Source organism: Sciurus vulgaris (genome assembly GCF_902686455.1).
Source record: "Sciurus vulgaris genome assembly, chromosome: 14".
Taxonomy (NCBI): domain Eukaryota; kingdom Metazoa; phylum Chordata; class Mammalia; order Rodentia; family Sciuridae; genus Sciurus; species Sciurus vulgaris.
This window is the reverse complement of record NC_136475.1, coordinates 32,705,758-32,722,611: the sequence shown is the minus strand read 5'-3', so window position 1 is coordinate 32,722,611 and position 16,854 is coordinate 32,705,758.

The window sequence follows — 16,854 nt, the reverse complement described above, 5'->3', positions numbered from 1 at the left end:
TCTGGAAGCCCTCCGTCTTCTAGGGCTCCCTCCTGAATGACCTCTAGCCTACTTCATCTGTATCTCTCCTCAATTTGTGGCTTGACCATTTGACACAGAAGAGCACATCCTTCCTTCTAGATTGCATCCCACACATTACTCAAGGAAGCCTTAGAGAGGGCTGTGCTACTGATGGTGTGTGATGGTCATATCACACTGTTGCCTAAAATCCTAAAGAAGTTTCAGATCAGCTGCTGATACCCCACAGCAAGGATGGTAGACCTGATTAAAGGAACAAAATAAAACAACTTAGTTTAGAAAACAAGAAGTTGCTTTTTTGTGTAAGTTTGAGAGGTAGTGTCGATAGATACATATATAGATATAGATATAGATATAGCTTTTTTTTTTTTTTTTTTTTTTTTTGGGTGCTGGGGATCGAACTCGGGGACTTGTGCTTGCAACACAAGCACTCTACCGACTGAGAGTTATCTCCCCAGCCCCCCATAGATATATTTTTAAAAGTTATATCAATTTGCTCCTCATTCACCTACATGAATTCCTGTTACTTCCTTAAACTTAAGAGTTTGACACCTCCAGTTTAAGGAACATAATTAAAATTGTCTCAACCTAATTTTTTTTAAACAGGGTCCTGTGAGAAAATTTTATTCAATGGTTTCCTTTGCAACTACAAACTTTAAAAGTTTTCTCTGATTAAAAAAAAAAAACTTAACTTTTTAAAGATCCACTTTAATTCTTTTATATAATTCTATCTCTCAAAAACATCATACAAAAGTAAACTTACTTTTATTCTAAACTAAGTGACTTTATTATGTTCTTTTAACCAGGTCTACTGACCTACACAAAAGCATGTATTTTTTTTCTTCAGAGAAAGAAAGAAATTACATGAAATATCCTTCCCTACTCTTTTAGTTGGAAAATAGTATTGTGTAATAAAATAATACATTTTTAGCATTAGAGAAATACTGTGCTTTTTAGAAATGTCATCTTTTGGTTAAGAAGTGCATCTCAATCAAGACTCTTAAAGGCAAACAGGAGAAACACTTCTATCTAAATTAAACAAAAATGAAAATCAATGGAAAGAGTAGAACCAGGTGTAGGGAAGGTCACTCCAAGGCACAGAATCTCACATAGGCATGTAAAAGGAGTTTATTTAAGCCAAGAGTGAGGGTGGTCACCTGGGAATCACATACCCTAGTTACCCAGAATAATTGTTCTGAAATGGTGACTGAGGAATCTGGTTTCTTAGACAATAAAGAACAAAAACAACAATAACAACAAAAAGGTTGCAGCATTTGGCTGCCACGATCACTATTACTTTGGTTGTCAAGAGTAGCATAGGTCATGGACTGGTCACCCTTGGCTTATGTTACACATCCCAGGTAAGATACTGTGATAAGTAGGAGCAGGCATCTCCATACTACTACGGTACTCCCATCGGCACATCTACCAGGAATATGTAGAAATGATTAAAGGTTAAAATTCAGTAGAGTATGAGACTTTGGAACCTGGGAGGTTGTGATTACTGGCCCATAATCCAAGTCCATCAGACTTAGATGAATTTGCATACCCCCTTTCTTTATTGATGTGTTTGAAAATAAGTAGAAATTTAAGAAGAATAGGCTGTGAAGGAGCACCTATAAGCATGTCATCAGAATAGTCTACCAGGAAGCCAGTCCCCTCAGTATAGATTGATTGTGTCCCCTCAAAATTCTTATGTTGATGTCCTAACCCATATTGCCTCAGAATCTGACCTTTTCAGGAAATAGGGTTGCTGCCGATGTAATAGGTTAACAGAAGGTTATAATGCAACAGGTAGTATTTTAGTCAGTTTTGTGTCACTGTGACAAATACTTGAGAAAAACAACTTAGATGAGGAAGGATTTAATTTGTCTCAATTTTAGAGTTTCAGTCCATGATCAACCAGTTTCATTGCTCTGAGCCTGAGGTGAGCAAGAACACCATGAAGGAAGGGCTGCTCAGCTCATGGAATCTGCAAAGTAGAGAGTGGGGAAGAAGACAGAAGATAAACCAGAGTTCACTCCAGTTACTTACTTTGTTCAACTAGGTTCCACCTTCCAGGATTCACCCATCAATGGATTAATCCACCAAGAGGTCTGAACTCTCATGATCTGATCATTGCTTAAAAGCTCTACTTCTAAACCTTATTTCATTGGGCACAATGCTTTCAACACAAGATTTAGGGGGAAGTTCTAGATCCAAACCGTAACAGGTAGACATCTAATTCAATATGACCTATGTTCTTATAAAAAGGAAATTTGGGATCAGAGATCAGCATACTTCAGAAGATGGAGATGTTTGCAGATATTGATATCATCCTTTTATAAGTCAAGTGTGTTAGTCAGCTTTGTATTGCTATTACCAAAATGCCTGACAAGAACAACTTCCAGTTGGGAAAGTTTATTTTGTGTTACAGTTTCAGAGATTTTGTCCATCATAGGCTGTCTCCATAGTTCTATGCCCAAGGTGAGGCAGCACATCATGGCACAAAGGTGTGGCAGACAGAAGTTGCTCAGAACATGGCAGCCAGGAAGCTGAGAGAGGAAGTAGAAGGAGTCACAGGGAGCTGAGCCCTTTCAGGGCCTGCCTGTAGTGACATATCTCCTCCAGTCATGTCCCACTTGCCTAGAGTTACCACACATGACTTCACTCAAAGTAGGATGGACTGAACACACTATCACTCTCATATACCAATCATTTCACCACCTAACATTCCTGCATTAACACAGGAGCTTTTGAGGGATACCTCATGTCCAAACTACAACCCCAAAGACTGCCAAAGATTGCCACCAAACCACCAGAAGCTGGAGGAGGAGCAGGGAACAGATTCTTCATCACAGCCTTCAGAAAGCCTGTGATAAAAATTCCATCACAATTTGACTGCCATTTTTATCCCAGACTTCTAGCTTCCAGGACTGTGAGACAATAAATTCCTGCTGCTTAAGCGACTCCAACTGTGGCACTTTGTTACAGCTGCACCAGAAAACCAATACTATCACTGACTTTCCCTGCCACACCATCCCTAACTCCCACAATAGGCCCAGGGTCTTTGCTCATGTCTAAAACTCTGAAGTCTCAGGAAGAAATTTCTAAGCCCATAAACCTAAGTCACATGAGCAAGCTTTGTTTTCATGGAACTGAAGAAGGAATATATAATCCCTTTTAGCTCCTAGAAATAGAAGCAATGCACTGTCTTCTTCCAAGATAGTTCACTGGATGCTCCACACAGGAAGATGCTGGAGGGCTATGCTGCCAGACTACATAACTAAAGACTCCTGTGTAGGATCAGTGTCATAGAGCCCCCAAAGTGGCCAGGGCATTGGAGGCCCCTTGAAATTAATCACTTTCTCTAGTGTGGAATTATTATTGCTGAGAAGAAATTCTTTCCAATATTAAACATAACTCAAAATTTCCATACGAGTAGTTTGTGACTTAGAGTACAGTTATGCATCTCCTAAAAATAGAAAGTTCTGAGATAAGACATTGAACAATGTCATGGTGTGAATATCAGAGAATGCCACAGAAACCAGATGCTATAGGTCAACCACCCAATGTGGCCTCTTGTTACAATCAAGAGATGTGGCAGACACAACACAGTTTTAGAGTAAACATTCTTTATAAGTAGGAGTATACTAAAAAAAAAAAAATGATAAAAAGTATAGTACAAAAAGTTGGGGAGATCTTATGAAAATAGAAGGGATACCAGTAGAGTAGAGGAAGGGAATTAGGGAGAGGGAGGTGGGATGAGAAGGGGTGGTCCTGGGGAATGAAATTGATAAATTATGTTATGAGCCTGTACAAATATGCAACAACAAATCCACTATTATAATTACGATGCACCTATAGAAAAATAAAAATTAGATGGTACAGTAGATACATAAACCAGCAAGTCATTTATTATCATTACTAAATATTATATTCTGTACATAAGAATATATGTTCTCTCTCTTCTTAGATAACTGGCAGCACAGATTTTTTTTTATAACACTATTACCATAAACATGTGAACAATGCATTGAACCATAGTGACAGATACTATATCATTAGACAACAGGAATTTTTCAACTTCATTATTATCTTGGGGCACCTCATTGTATTTGTGGTCTTCATTGATACAAGGTTTTTATGGGGTTTATGACTGTGCATATCATAAAAAGTTACTAAGAACTCAGTAGCACTTGTACAAATAATTTTGTACTTATTAACCAAAACTGAATACATACACATTGAGAGAAGACTTTACCTATCTGGATGAGACATTGTTTATTGCATCAAGAGACCATGTTTATCTGATGTATTGCCTGACAGACCTCTTGCAATAATTTGCAGTAACCTGGAGTCTCCCTTGTTTATCCCCAGGTGTCTATAATCCACAGGCTTGAAACTATTGTTTTCTTGTGGACCTGATTTATGGGAAAGGCTCAATTCTGTGAGAGTATAAATATGAAATGGCTTTCTTTTTTCTCTAGTTCTTACTTTCAACTATGTATTCTTGAATTACTCTTTTCCATCATCCTATAATTTCTTAGACTTTTTCAGTTATAGTAGGTTCAGTTTAATTTCCAACTTCACACAAATTAATTTAAATCTCATATTTTCCCCTTCCCCTAGCAAAGTTGAAAGAGTCTAGCTCTGAGAAGATCCCTTCCACTCCTCTGCAATGGCTAGATCCTCTGATGTTTTGAAACAAGGAAGAGGAGGAGAGACAAATGTCTCTTGCCTCTTTCTTTTTTTTTTTCTTTTCTTTTTTTTATATTTTTACAGACTGAATTTTGATTCATTGTACACAAATGGCATACAAATTTTCATTTGTATGGTTGTGCATGATATAGATTCATACCATTTGTGTAATCATACATGTACATAGGGTAATGATGTCTGTCTCATTCCACCATCTTTCACATCCCCAGCTGCTTCTGTGTTTGGGCAGCCCAGACTAGACTTCAGTGATAGCGGTGTATTGCCTTTAAGACATTGTCTCTTTGTGTGTATGTGATTCTCTCAGAGACCCTATAGGAGCTTCCTGCTGCACAGCTCCCTGTCTGGGACATACAATTGCAGCCTGACCTCTTCATTTCTTCCTCTAACTTTCCTCCAATGGTGTTCACCTATGACCCCCTGGTGCTGAGGTTCCCTAGTTCACTTGAGTGAGGCTCAGCAGGAAAATTCAAACCTTGCTACCAAGTGTCCTTTTGTGTCAGTACCCCAAACAGTGCAGTGCATATCCCTCCTCTACTCAGATATCTCTTGCCCATTATTTCCTGCACAGGCCGACTCAGGAAGTTTACTGCTTCAGTACAGGCAATACATCTTGAGAGAGGTTTGGGTTTCACAGGATATATATGGTCAAAGAACACTGAACTGTACAGTCAATATCTGTGTATTTCCCCATGTGTAAAATTTACCTCAAATTAAAGAAAGAATGCCAACAAATGAAAAAGGGAGTGACTAAGAATGAAAGTAAATGCTCTTTTTTTTGAAACCACACTGTTTCTTTGACTGTAGTTCTTGAGATCATTTCTCTCCCGGCTTGACTTTGTATTGAAGTCAACTGTATTTCTTGGACAGGGGAAAAATCCTCACCTTACCATGAAAACTTTATTCTCCATAAATCCAAGAATCTAATTTATACTCTGATTCTTCCTTTCTTTCTTGACTCTCCTCTCAAGAGTATTGATTGGGAAAAGTGTGTTTTAAGGGCCAGATCAACTGTTTCTTGCTAAACTCTTAGGAAGTATCTGGTCCACCTACCATCAAAAGTGACCTGATTTCCACCATACTACAGTGATGCAGCTATATCAATATTTATAGCAGGTCAATTCACAATATCTAAACTATCGAACCAACCTAGGTGTCCTTCACCAGATGAATGGATAAAGAAAGTGTTATATATATACGCAATGGAATGTTACTCAGCCTTAAAAAGGAATGAAATTAGGGCATTTGCCAGTAAATGGATGGAACTGGAGAAAATTATGCTAAGTGAAATAAATCTATCTCAGAAAACCAAAGGCAGAATATTATCTCTGCTATGTGAATACTAACTCACAATAAGTGGGATGGTGGGGGGAGACAGGGAGGGAAGAACAGAAGTTCACTGAATTAGACAAAGGGAAATGAAGGGAAGGAAAAAAGGACGGGAATAGGAGAGAGAATAGAATGAATCGGACATAACTTTCCTATGTTCATATATGAAGACCCGACCAGTGTAACTCCACATCATGTGCAACCACAAGAATGGGAAGTTATACTCCATGTTTGACATGTCAAAATACATTCTACTGTCATGTGTAACCAAAAAGAACAAATATCATTTTTTAAAAAAAATAACTTAATTAGATCTTCTTTTGTGAAGTATCTGCTCATTTCCTTAGCCCATTTATTGACTGGGTTATTTGTATTCTTGGTGTAAAGTTTTCTGAGTTCTTTATAGATTCTGGAGATTAGTGCTCTCTCTGAAGTGTTTGTGGCAAAGATTTTATCCCACTCTGTAGGCTTTCTCTTTACATTGTTGGTTGTTTCCTTTGCTGAGAAAAATCTTTTTATTTTGAATCTATCCCAATTATTGATTCCTGCTTTTATTTCTTGTGCTTTGGGAGTCATGTTAAAGAAGTCTGGTTCTAAGGTGAAATGATGAAGATTTGAACCTACATTTTCTTCTATTAGGTGCAGGGTCTCTGGTCTAATTCCTATGTCCTCGATCCATTTTGAGTTGATCCATTTTGTGCAGGGTGAGGGGTTTAGTTTCATTCTGCTGCACCTGTATTTCCAGTTTTCCCAGCACCATTTGTTGAAGAGGCTATTGCATGTTTTTGGCACCTTTGCCTAGTATGAGAAAATTGTATTTATTTGGGTTTGTCTCTATGTACTCTATTCTGTACCATTGGTCTACCTGTCTATTATGTTGCCAAAACCATGCCTTTTTTGTTACTATTGCTCTGTTGTGTAGTTGAAGATCTGGTATTGTGATACCACCTGCTTCATTCTTCCCACTAAGGATTGTTTTAGTTATTCTGGGTTTCTTATTCTTCCAAATTAATTTCATGATTGCTTGCTCTATTTCTGTAAGGTACATCATTGGGATTTTAATTGGAATTGCATTGAATCTGTATAGCACTTTTGGTAGTATGGCCATTTTGACAATATTAATTCTTCTTATTCAAGAACATGGGAGATCTTTCCATCTTCTAAGGTTTTCTTTAATTTCTTTATTTAATGTTCTGTAGTTTTCATTGTAGAGGTCTTTCAAATCTTTTGTTAGATTGATTCACAAGTTTTTTTTTTTTTTTTGAGGCTAGTGTGAATGGGGTAGTTTTCCTAATTTCTCTTTCAGAGGCTTCATCGTTTATGAATAAAAATGCATTAGATTCATGAGTGTTGATTTTATATTCTGCTGCTTTGCTGAATTCATTTATGAGTTCTACAAGTTTTCTAGTGGAGTTTTTTGGATCCTTTAAATATAGAATCATGTCTTTGGCAAATAGTGGTACTTTGAGTTTTTCTTTTCCTATTCATATTCCTTTAATCAAAACTGCCCTAAGATTTCATCTCACCTTAATTAGAATGATTATTATCAAGAACACAAGCAATAATAAATATTGGCATGGATGTGGGGGAAAAGGCACACTCATACATTGCTGGTGGAGTTGCAAATTGGTGCAGCCACTCTGGAAAGCAGTATAAAGTTTCCTTAGAAAACTGGGAATGGAACCACCATTTGACCCAGCTATCCCACTCCTTGGTCTATACCCAAAGGACTTAAAATCAGCATACTACATTGATGCAGCTTCATTAATGTTTATAGCAGCTCAATTCATAATAGCATGGTTGTGGAACCAACCTAGATGCCCTTCAATAGATGAATGAATAAAGAAACTGTGGTATAAATACACAGTGGAATATTACTCAGCCATAAAGAAGAACAAAATTATGGCATTTGCAGGTAAATGGATGGAGATGGAGAATATCATGCTAAGTGAAACAAACCAATCCCAAAACCCAAAGGTCAAATGATTTTTCTAATAAGTGAATGATGATACATAATGGGGGATGAGGGAAGCAAGAATTCAGGAAGGATAGAAACTATAGAGGAAAATTAGGGGAGAGAAGTGGGTGGGAAGAAGGAAAAATAATAGAATGAGACAAACATCATTACTCTATGTATGTGTATGATTACACAAATGGTGTGACTCTATCATGTACAACCAAAGAAACAAAAGTTGTACCCCATTTGTGTACAAGGAATCAAAATAAAAAATGGAAAAAATTAATTAATTAAAAAAAAATCTCCTGATTTCAGCTATGTCTTGGTATTGAATTCCAAATATCTGTTAAGTGCCATCAACGATCTCTTACCAAACAAACAAAATGAGATGCAAATAACAATATCATGAAAATCATTCGTTCATCTTATAAGAAATTATTAAACATCTACCATGTGCCAGGATCTTTTCACATATTCATTGGGGAGAAAGACAAGTACCTGAGGAATTGTAAGTATGACTCCAAATAAGATAGATAAAAGAACAGAGTCCTACAGGAACACATCGCAGAGCTGATGAACCAAAATTTAGGAAGATGAGAGAGAAGATTTCCAGGGGAGGTACATCAGGGCAAAGACCCAAAGCATGAGTAGGGTTAGGAAAACCAAACATAGGAATGATATTCTAGGAGAGAGCACAGAATTACTATCATTGACTGGGCCTCCCTGCCAAAATAATTGACCACCAAGTACATACCTTAAACTAAGAGAAACGGATCCTCTCACAGTTAAGGAGGCCAGAAGTCTGACATGAAGATGAGGCTAGGTTGGTACCTTCTGAAAGCTCTCAGGAGAAACTCTTCCATGCCTCTCTCCTAGCTTCTAGTGGTCACAGACAATCCCTGGCATTCCCTGGCTTGTGGATGCACCATGCCAATCTCCTCCCCCATCATCACACAGCGTTCTTTCCTGTATGTCTGTCTCCGTGTGCCCTCTCTTCTCCTTATAAGGGCACACGTCATTCAATTTAATCAGGGATGACCTTATTCTAACTTAATTAATTACAATTGCAAATGCTCTATTTCCAAGTAAGGTCACATTCTAAGGCTGCAGGACATAAATATTTGGAGGACATTCTTCAACTGACTGTAGTGACTAAATGTCTGTGTGACATTCAGTAAATTATTACCACTTCCTGTTCATAGTGAAATCTCTAACTTCTACAATTCAACTTTTCACTTTGTATTGTAATTCACGATTTGAGGGTCCATCATCCCTCATAAACATGTTAGCTCCCTAAATGAGCCAACTTTAGCTTTTATTCCAGAACCCAGGTAACCAATAAATATCCCTGGAAAACTGAAAAATTTTGAGACTTGGTTTTCTCACTTATAAGTATGTCATGGGTTCACCACATAAAATGTTGACCTTTCTGTTTTTGGTCAGGGTCTCAAAGTCAGAGTGTAAATTTGAATTTTAGCATCACATGCAGATCAAGTATAAGAAAGGGTAGTTTTAAAATGTGGTTATATGCTGTGTTTCTTCTACCACAACTCATTGCCACTTTGATTTTTATAACAGTGATTATGATAATGCAGAGAAGGGTAATGATAGTTTACAGACTTTGGAGCCACATTTTCTGCTTTCTAGAATAGTCATGAAAATTCCTTGAAAACTGATTTTAGACATGTAGTCACAGTTTCTTTGCAAACCTTGATAAGTTTCCTATATAATCAAAAAGCCTTTGCTTTCTGGCTGGAAAACTGAGAAATTAAGCAAAGTCTTATAAACAGAGAAAAATCATAGAAGATATCTGCTGCCTTCTAGTAATGCATTTTTCTGTGTAATTGTATCATTCTTAATGTGGTTTCACATATCATCTCTTAGATTCTCACAAATATCTCATGAGGTTAAGTATCTGAGGTCAGGGTCCCTGAAAGCAGAGCATGGGATGGGAATCCTGTTCAAGTGATTTATTGAGTTAGGGCTCTGAGAAGAAACAAAGAATCAAGATATTATAGCAGAATAAGTCAGGCCAAGATAGTTTTGACTAGGATTTGAAACCACAGGAACTCAGGAGGATGAATTGCAATCCAGGGTTGCCCCACACTTGGACAAAGGGATCAGAATTCTATGCCTTCAGATTAATCAGTTATTGACTGTGTATCTGCTACTTGAAGTAGAAGATAAAATCTTCCCAGGCATTTGGGACAAGCTTTCTCCCCTTTTCCTTTGGTGCCATTGTGGACCAGTTGCTCCCAACCCTTACAGCAGCTCGTGGTAGCTACTGAGCTACAGAGAATATATGTGTGTGGTACCAGCAATGTCTACTCTAGCTGATGTCATGACTGATCCCATTTTATGAAAGTCACGGCTAGTGCTTAGGGAGATTCCTTTTCCAAGGCTTCTCAGCCAATAAATGACAGAATCAGGACTTGAACTCTGATCTTACTTCATGTTCTTCCTGCCATCTCTGGAGAGACTCCCTTCTGATGAATGTCTCAGAGCAACTTCTTTGATAAATTTTCTCTGATGCTGTGTTTGATCCCAATGGGCAAGAATAAGGTTCACACTAGAAATTATTAGACAATATGTCCTTCCTAGGAGTAAAATATGATAGTGATGATTGCAGATCACACATTTGTATAGATAGAACAGCCTATACTTTTATGGATATTATTTAAGGTGGGCTCTTTACTCTTTCTCATATATGAATTTTTCTTTTTTCATTTTTTTTCCTTTCATGAAAGATCTTTCTCATTCTCTGTCACTATGAGACTATGCTCACCATTAAAAAGTTGATGCTGGATAAGCTCAAGGGCAAGCAATAAAATATTTTGCAAGATATTACGGCATAATCAGAAAATCAACATTTGACCAAATCATCACAGGCCAAGTGCATTCTACCTTTATATTTTTTATCTCAGGAAGGGAAAACATATTTGAATATCAGGCCCATTTATTAGAGCATCTAGCAATAATCTTGAGCCATGAGACATCATTAGACCAAATCTGAATAGAGCAAGTCTGAGAAGAAGCATTATTTCTTAGAGACACCATAAAAAACCCATTTCATGCAATATTCTCTTCCAAAGTAGCATGCAAGCTCATTCTAGCACTTTGGAAATGAATCACTTGCTCTGATCGTCTCATTCGGGAACTTGAGTAAATCATCCTGCTTGCAAAGTTGCTAAAATACAGGGAAGAAAATTAACTTTCCAGAATACTTATTCAAAGGCCTATACCTGCTTTAGATTAGATTAGGGACTTCATTTCCTTAGTCAAACTTGGGGATTTTATTCCATTCTTGAAGATAACTAAATACAAATGTGTTACAAAACCATCTGAGGGGCTTGCATAGCTTGTTTTATTTTAGCTGTGAGTTATACTCATTTCTTCATCAGGTTATGGCTCTTCAAGCTACAATAGTTCTTAAAGTTAAATTTTCTATCACCTGATAAAAATGTATATTTGAAGATGATTTATCACAGTGTTAGTTTGAATTTCAGTCTTTAACCCCAAAATAACAAAATTGACAAGACACATTTCTACTATATCTGACCTGACCAAGGGCAAAGTGTTTGGTAGTCATATACCTTGTACATTCCATCAGGACATTAGATAAAATGCCAAGAAGTTGCTATCTTAATGTAATCTAAAAGTAATCTAATTAAAATGACACATAAACTGTGTCTATGAGGGAGAAGATGTGATTTAATGAGCAAATTTATGCAGAAAAGTTACACTTAAAAATCTACTTGAGATATAAGCAATTTTAAATTAATTTGCCACCTTAAAAGTGAACTGTGTGAAAGGAACAATTTAATTTTATGTTAAAGAGATAACATTCCAATAAAGTAAGAAATTACATATATATGCATATTTTAAATGACTACCAGTGTCTATAGTTAAAGTGCCAATAAAATCTGGGGATAGTTACTTTTTCTCTGGGTATAGTAATCCTTACCTATCCAGGCTTGGCTAATTAATGCTTGCAGAGAGCTTTGCAAGTGAATCTCCATAGCAGAATGAAACAGACTGTTAAGAACACCTGAGGAAACCACCTGGAAAGGCTGTCACGAAAGCCAGTGTTTCAGCCATGAAAAAAAGTGATACATTATTAGTACATATTTGCAACAAAGGAGACTATGGACTCCTCCTTTCCAAAGAGAAAAGAAATGCTAAAAGAGAAACAGAAGAAAAGAACCATTCACTTTAGTACCACCTCATGCTTACCTAGAGTATAATGTTCCTATCAAAGACATTTATATTATTATTATTTTTACTTTCCACTTTTGTGCTGAGGATTGGACCCAGGGATGCTTTATTACTACCTTTTTTATTTGTATTTTGAGTCAGAGTCGCTGAAGGTCTTTCTAAATTTCTGAGTCTGGCCTTAAACTTGCAATCTTCCTGCCTCAGCTTCCAAAGTTCCTGGAGTTTCAGCGATGTGACACCACGTTCAATGTCAACCATTTATTTTTCAATTCATTCCATTGAGGTCTTGAATTCAAAGAGGTACTATATGATTAATATAACCTGTTCTTGTTAGCTAGTTAATATTGATGGGTGGTCTTTTCCCAAAGGTATTTGAATACATAGAAAACATTCTTTAATATCCCTTTATTGAATGAAAACATGTCTGATACTAGTCTTATTCCAATCAGATAGACAGTCTTGTCTTAAATAATAATTATTACTATTATCATATTATGAGTGTTAGTTTTTTGATATAAATGACTAGCTATGCAATGAGAGGATTTGCTGATCTAGCGCTATCATTTAAATGATAGGAGATCATTTCCAAGCCAATCTTCTACTCTATATCATTACACTCTATATCATTCTAACTTTTTTTTCCTAACCCAAATTCTTTCTGTATGGAGCAGATTCATTTTTATAGAGAGAGAATCTGTAGCATATAGGATTTAATAACAGGCAACTTCCTAGGAGCAGAGCCCTCTCTGACTGTGTTTCAGATCTAGCCAAAGTCACCAATTACTGGACTCTCTGGAGACCAGACCTTACAATGAGTTTTCTGACCCTGTGAGGATTTAGATAAGCTCCGGATAAGTTCTGTTCTGTGACATGAGCACTGAGTTGCTTAGCAGTAAAAATCTTTCTCTTCTTCTACACCTCAGCCAGCAATATTTTCCCAGGATTTATTAGGATGCAACAGGGGGAAGGTACTGAAGCCCCATTGTGAGAGCAATTTTTGCCAATCCAACATTAGGTTTATGACCCAGAGGCCATTTTCAACTCTTCCTGAGTCCTTTTCCTTTTTTAGGATCAAGGATGAAAGAGAATTCTGCAAGTGTTCCTGGGCTACCTTTCCCTTGGGGAAAGTACCAAGCAGGAAGGGCTTAGGAAAAGCAACGATTCTACTCAACCGCATCTCCAGGAAGGGGCGCGGCATCAACGGGACAGAAACAATGTGTGTGGGTGTGTGTGTGTTGGGGGGTGAGGCAAGCACCAAATATTTGAGGAGAGGCACAGTGGGTGTCAAAACCCCATTCTCTAAAGTGGGTCTGCCCAGTTCAGCTGCCAGCTCTGCCCCTCCTACTAGCCCCTCTGTGCCTCTGTTCCCCCATCTATGATAAGGGAAGATTTTAAAGAAGACGTGTAAATGGAATATTGTGGTAAATAAATAGGAGAAGAGTTAAGAAACTTAGGAGAGGACCTGACACACTGTAAGCTCTCAATAAATCTTAGCAAATATGCAGGGGAAAAAAAAGATCTTTTCATTCCCATTTTACAGTTGAGGAAATGGGAGCTCAGAAAGGTTAAAAATTCACTGGTATCAGACAAGTAGTTCAATGGAAGAACTGGAGTGTGAATCCACGACTGACTCTTTGCAAAACCGTTCCCTCCATGCCCATAGCACCAGGTTATGCTACTAGGGTCAGTAGACTCTGTCACCCACTATGGGGTTGAAGCCCAGGGGCTCCATAAACGATGTGGTGCCCAGAAAAGCTTGATGAAGATGAACATTCTTGAAGAAGACACTGTGTTTCCCCCTTGGTCCTCTTTTCTAAAGCAGTTCGGGATGTGTATGAGCACGTGCAGCACTCTGGGTGCTGAGCTAGGGCCTTTACAGGCATCACTCACCTCTTCCTAGGAAGACATGCAATGTCCGTGTTATTTCACAGTTGAGGAAAGGGAAGCCAAAAAAGATGAAGCATTTGTCCCAAGGTTAAGAGCTATTAATCGACAAAACAGAGTTTCCCACGGCCACTTTCACTATCCACTTTTCACTCCAAGTCTGCTTTCTGTGTAGCACGATTCTTAAATGCATTAATTTCTTAATGGATCTTAGACCAAATTGCTCTATCAACAATCTAGCAGCTACAATTCTAGCCAGACCTTGTGCTGCAAGCACCTGAAGAGGGGACAGGCACCCAGGAACTGTAGAAATGCGAAGAAGCCGGTGGAGAGTTTGAGGGGCAGTGGGCCACCCGCCCTCATCTTTACTCAGCAGGCAATCAGAATACTGTAGGCCACTTACCTTGCTGGATGCTGAAGTGGATTTAGAGGAACAAGCAGTTAAAAATGGATTTTGCCATTAATGCATTTCTGATTAATGCCTTCCACTCTGTTCAGAAGTCAAGTAAGTTCATTTTCTTTTCAAGAGACCCATACCTTGGAGATTCTGTAAATATAGCTCTTAATTTAACTCCGGTGAAGGAAAGGCAACATCTCTCTTGAGTGAAATTACTACCTTTTAGAAGTACTATCTCTCCCTGGTTGCCACTGCTTCCCTGAACACTCATTAGCCTTCCTCTGGATAGAAAATTGTCTTGTGCAAGGCCCCCAGATGCTAAACGCCCTTAGGTTGAAGGGCGTTTGTTCTCTGGGCCCGTCTGACTCAGCAGTGATGTATGTGTGGAGGAAATCTTTCTTTGCCTGTCTTGATCACACTCTCATTGCTCTTTCAATTGAAGGAGTGTGATTTTTCTTTTCCACTCAAGTTCTATTCAGAAAGCAAAGGAAGTACATAATTGTTTGGTTGTCCCTTGAATCCTTCTGCTGCACATTTCTCAGGAAATCTCATTATGAAAAGAGGAATATTATTCATAATCTATTTAAATAGATTTGGGTTCATCAAAAGCCACAATGGGGGAAGGGGGAAATGAAAACTGCATGCTGTAGTAAAGAGGTCCGTTTTATTGAGCTGCACCATAGAATGTCTTGTCAATTGAAGGATGACCAGAGCAATAAATTCTGAGGATCCTTGGGAGAAAGTGTTTCTTATAGCTCCTGGTTTGAAAGATTTTCATGGTGTTTCAGGACTTTTTTTCTGGTTACCTTGAACTATTAAAGAAAATGTCAAGTAATATTGGGTAGAAGATGCCAGATTCTTCCACTGAGGCATCCCAGTAGAGGTCCGATGGGCCTATCACAGGAGCTGTTGAGCTGTGAAATGCCAGCCACCACTTAGAGGAGGGGTCTGGTGCTGTGCAACTTCCCTTCTCCAGCCTTTGCAGAAGGAAAAGAAATTGAGGGCTCCAGCTGCATCACACCCCAGACATGCTATGACCCTGAAAGATTGAACGGATGCTAGCTCAGAAAGTTGCTGGCCTTCTTTTCAGAGTTCGCACCAAAATAATTAAATCCATCATCAATCTCCATCTGCTTGGGCTCTGACCTAAAAGTGAGAGTCGAACCACGATCAATGCCAGTTCCTCAATTACCCAGTGTCACAGTGTAATAATAATTGTAATTACACAGATTTTGATTTTCCACAGTGAAGAAGAAAACCATCCAAGATCCCTAACAGCCATCACTGCAGAAGCCAGGCACAATCACTCACAGGCTAGACACAGTTTTGTCTCCAGATCCCACTGGAAGAGATTTATCTGATTTAAAACAAAATAGAAACAAGCAAATCACCCCCACAACACAAGAGAAAGCTCACTGTTTACTAGTTGTTATGGCAGTGGGTAAATTGTTCTTTGCAGTGCCTTGGTTTTCTTATTAGAAAATGAGGCTAAAAATATATCTACACCATAAGACAGTTATCAGAATTAAGTGGGTGCTTAGTACAGTGCCTGGAATACAGCTGACACTCTTTAAATGCTACCTGTTACTGGGTATGTCACTTTACCCATAAAGACATGCTCATGAAAACCCATATTCACACGTAACCTTTCCAGCTCCCTCACCACTGCTGCAAGTAGAGGTATTTGAGTTTAATATTACCCATCTCAAAATACTGTTATTTCCGATCAATAATAAATGCTGGAGAGGTTGTAGAGAAAAAGGAACATTTTTACACTCTTGTTGGGATTGTAAAATAGTACAACCACTATGGAAATCAGTATGGAGTTTTCTCAAAAGATTAGAAATGGAAGCACCATATGACCCAGTTATCCCACACCTGGTGTTTATCCTAAAGAATCAAAGTGATCCTGCTACAGTGATACATGCATACCCATGTTTTAGTAGTATAATCCACAATAGCTGAACTATGAAACCAGCCTAAGTGTCCATCAACAGAAAAATAGAAAAATAAAATGTGGCATATATACACAATGGAGATTTATTTACCCTAAAGAAAAATGAAATTATATCATGTATAGGAAAAGGAATGGAACTGGAGACTATTATATCAGGAGAAAAAAGTCAAACTCAGAAGGTCAAGGGTCATATGTAGAAGCTAGAGAAGAAAAAGGAAAAGAAAGGTGGTGGTGGAAAGAGTTGTCAGGAAAATCAAAGGGAGATCAGTAGAATGGAGGAAAGGGAACTTGGGATTTGGAAAGTGGGAAGAGAGCAGGGCAGTGCTAGGCCAAATAATATTGGCCAAATAATGTTGTTATTTTGTGAACATACAACAACAAACCCCACCATTATGTGCA